At 46.3% G+C, this 4,116-nt stretch overlaps 1 long non-coding RNA gene across 1 annotated transcript; it reads left to right on the forward strand.

Annotated features, from left to right (window-relative positions):
- The first annotated feature begins 636 nt into the window (after positions 1 to 636).
- Positions 637 to 3,041, forward strand: LOC121024890 (uncharacterized). Its single transcript, XR_005787843.1, has 3 exons — positions 637 to 890; positions 1,326 to 1,382; positions 2,941 to 3,041. It is a non-coding gene; the product is annotated as an uncharacterized LOC121024890 (long non-coding RNA).
- Positions 3,042 to 4,116: the final 1,075 nt, after the last annotated feature.

Consider the following 4,116-nt stretch of genomic DNA (forward strand, 5'->3'; position numbering starts at 1 on the left):
AGGTCATGATCCTGTGCTTCGTGGGTTCGAGCCCTGCATTGGGGTCTGTGCTGACAGCTCGGAGCCTGGAACCTGCTTCCGGTTCTGTTTCTCCCTCTGTCTCTGCCCCTCCCCTGCTTACACTCTGTCTCTCTGTCTCTCAAAAATAAATAAACGTTAAAAAAAATTTAGAAATATATTTGTACATACCTAATTTTTCTAATTCCTGCCCTAGTGCCTTGCACAGAAGATTTATGAATTCATATTCTCTATAATTTCAAGTATTTTTTTGTTCCTCTCTCTTGCTGATACTGGATAGCATTTGTACCTACCATTTATTTTGCTAACAAGTAACCCCTATTCAGAGATTTCCTCAAATAAGTTTACAGTCACTGGCCTCACTTACCTGACATCCCAGCAAAGCAGAAATCAACATGATTTTCTTTTTGCTCTCCTTCAAAGAGCATAGAGAATAAAAAAGTTCCTGTTTTATGACTGCTCTTTTTTCTCAGACAATCTGAGCCAAGACCAGTGCACATATATCACTCTTACTTCGTGAGAGCTCCTGTCTTTTGGGTTCACAAATTCTTCTGGGTTTTGAGGGTGAGAGGCTGGTTCACCAAAGAGGTGTGAGATTGTGATTCCCTGACTTCTGTTGACAGAGGGCCCAGGTTGGAGCCAAGTGTGAACTCAACCTGAGGAATTAGGCCTCCATGATTGAGCTTGAGCAAAAGAAAAATTGGAAAACAGAGACATTTAAGTTTGCATTTTCATTAAAATAGGACTTTACAAAATAGATCTTTTCTTTCTTTCTAGTCAAAAGAAGAGGAGAGGTTGCATTGAAAAGACTTTGGGGGAACATAATACAGTGGCTGTAACATTGCTCTCCTTGAATTGATTTGCCTGTGCGGGTAAGTGGTTCTTGCTATGAAACCTTGTCTGGTAGCTCAAGAGAACAAGAAGCTAGAAAAAAAACTCTTCCATAGAAGATGGAGAAAGTTGATAGATTTACAAATAATGTTATGTGGAATTAAGTGTTCTACCATGTTTCTTTGGCAACATTAAAGAGTTTGTTTGGCAACATTAAAGAGACATTTCTCCAGCACTTGAAATGCCCTTCACAGTGTCCCTGATGTTACAAGGGCTTGGGAGCAGTCATGTGAAAGTGAGGAACAGATTGCTACTGTGGTTTTTTCATGCTTTTTTCTTTATAGAGATTAGCACACAAGTTTGAAAACATTACAAAGCTCAGCGGATTAGAAATAAGCATCCAAACTTCCCCATTGCTGCATATTACCAAATGACAAAACAGTGGTTTCTGACAACAAACATTTGTTATCTCCCAGTCCTGCAGATCAGAAGTCTGGATGACAAGGCTGCTTCTCTGCTCACAGAATTGATGAGTATGTTGCCCCCACCTGAACAGGTCTGACAGTGACCTTGTTGTGGTTGTCTCTCCCATGAGGGGCCACCCTCACCATCTCCCTCCTCTGGGGTCCTCTTCCCTGATCTGATTTCCATCTGTCATGATTGTTTCCACATACCCAGATGGCTTAGGAGGAGCCTAGATCTTTGGAGTCCCAGAACTGATCTCTGCCATCTCCTACTCCAGGAAGAGAATAAAAGGACAGAGGTCTTCATGAAGAAATGACCTCCATGAGGGATGACATCCCCCAGTGAATGGAGTAGAGGAGGAAACTATAGGGCAGTGGAGGTGCTAAAAGCCCAGATCACGGAAGCAGGACCCACTTCCCAGAAATGTCCCCATTTCCCATTGAAAGCCATCTTGAATGAGGGACTTGATCTGCTCAAAGCTGAGTCAGTCTGGTGAGCACTGGGGCTTTCAGGGTCTGCATCCTATGCTCATTGTTTACTAATGGGCTTCTTCCTTACCTGGGAATCTCCTTGGAATTTTTGTCTGAGATGCAGCTTCTTATCCCCATGGGATTTGAACAGGCACCACAGTGACTCTGATGTAGGTGACCTTCAGCCCCACAGCTGGTGCCCAGGGACTGGAGCCCTGTCTGCTGCACGATGTCACATTTCACATCCAACACCCGAGTGGTTGATGCTGCCTTCTATTTACAGTATACATTCTCTATTTTACATGAGGAAAAGGTGCTCTAAAAGATAATAAAATCATCCATCAAAGTGTATGTGACGTGTGGTAAAGCTGGTTTTGGAATCCTGGAACGCTTTTTTAATGTTGTGCTTTTATTGCTTTGTCACAGATCTGGGATAGGGTTTGTTTGGAACTGTGTTTGGGACTAGAGATCAGTAAAAGGCAGTTGTTCCTGATAACTGTTATTTATCTGCTTGACAAGTATTTACTGAACGTTTTCCCTGGCAGGCTCTTAATGGAGGCGCTGTGGAGACGGGATGAACAGGGCACGCAGAGCGCCCGCTGTCAGAAAGATGATTTCCCAGCCCAGGAGATCAGTGTCTTATACATAACCACATCAATACATTTTAATTTCTGCTGTGATGAATTTTACTTAATTGTTGAGTACTTTCAGCTCATTGTGTGAGGTAGGCTTGAAAATCAAATGAATATAAACAACAGGAATGTAGACGTGTGACAAGGAAGTGTCCCAGAAAAGTTCCTTGCGACATTTTTGTTTTAACAGGGGGGCAAGGGGGGTACTGATGTTTGATCAGTGTCCTCTGAAATTCAGATGTGGATTCCTGGAGGGTGTGATAGGAGAGTCCAAGGGAAGCTTGCGGCCAAGACAACTGTTGGTGTGTCTGCTGCCATCAAGCGATGAAGGAGTTTGGGAAAATCTCCTCATCTCTCTGGGCCTCAGTTTCCTCATCTGTAACATAAGGTTATTATTCACCTTCTCCAAAGTCCCTTGCCGCTCAGTCTCTCTGAGAGCATGAGGGACTGAGGTGCCTGTTAAACGTGTTCTGGGGACTGCGGCTGAGACCTGACTTGGTCCCTTGTCTGTGTGTCTCCTGCAGGAGCCCGGCTGAGCCCACACTGGAAACAGAGGACCGAGGGAGCCTATGGAAGACAGAAAATCAGCAGGTGTGGAGCATGAGAATAACCCAGAGAAGGACAAGGTAATGGTGGAATGGTGGTTCCCCAAGGACATAAGAATACGGGCAAGTTGAGCTCAGAACAATCTGGAGAAACTGAGGAATGCGTACAGTAGCATCCAACCCTGCAAGGAGCAGCCTGAGGTGAGCAGTGAGGACTGGGGGTGTAAGGCACTCCACAGTGAACGGTGCATCTGCCAGGGAGCCCCACAGGACGGACGGGGGTTGGTTTGCACTGCCGGGAAGCACCGTTGCTAAGGGTAGGATGGTGTGACCATGAGACTCTGCCCCAGTCCCCGAGCTTCGACGTTGGAGCTGCCCTGACAGTGGATGGCCTCCAAGGAAGTGTGGGTTTGGAGGGATCAGTGGCGTTTGGATCAGATTTGGAGATGTCCATTCTTACCACAAATCGTTTTGCCCTAAGGCCAGGAGGGGCCAGGAGAGGGGACCCTTGCATCTGAAGTCATAATAGGAATAATATTCTTCTGAATTTCTGGTCAGGAGCGTGGAAGGCTTTACACATAATATCTGTTGACCAGTGATTTTCTTGACTATTGGTTGAGTGCTTCATTTTTCTGAGGCTGTGTTCAGAACTTGGAACTCAATACGATTTCCCGAGGAGGACAAAGCAGTGGGAGAACGATGCAAACACAATGTGGTAGCTCTCCTGCACTGGGGTGTTGTGTTGTGACAGAGCAGAGGATTGGAGTGGGGGGCCAGGCCCAGGACATCTCTTCCCAATGACAGAGTGAGCCATTGAGAGGAATCCCCGAGGAGAACCCCGTCTTCATCAGAGCTCACCACAGGGCAGTGTCCTGGGACATGGAGAGGGTAGGGCAGGTTCCTCTCTGAGGGAGGGGATTCGCTACCTCTTGGGAGAAAGCACATTTGTGACTGGAATGGAGTTGAGATGGTCAGAGATTGGCAGCAACTTGTATTTGATCAGTGAAAGGAAGTCCCTGAGGGCCTCCTCAGTGCTTGGCTCGGTGCTAGGAACCCCGAATACAGTGGTGAATAACACATTCTCCCAACTGTCCTGGGGATCTCAGTCTGGAAACAGGAAGTCATGAGAAGTGTAGTGGTGGTGGGTTCCTTGGA

The sequence above is a fragment of the Herpailurus yagouaroundi genome, unplaced genomic scaffold (genome assembly GCF_014898765.1).
Source record: "Herpailurus yagouaroundi ecotype Mexico unplaced genomic scaffold, PumYag 67340, whole genome shotgun sequence".
In the NCBI taxonomy this organism is placed as follows: Eukaryota; Metazoa; Chordata; class Mammalia; order Carnivora; family Felidae; genus Herpailurus; species Herpailurus yagouaroundi.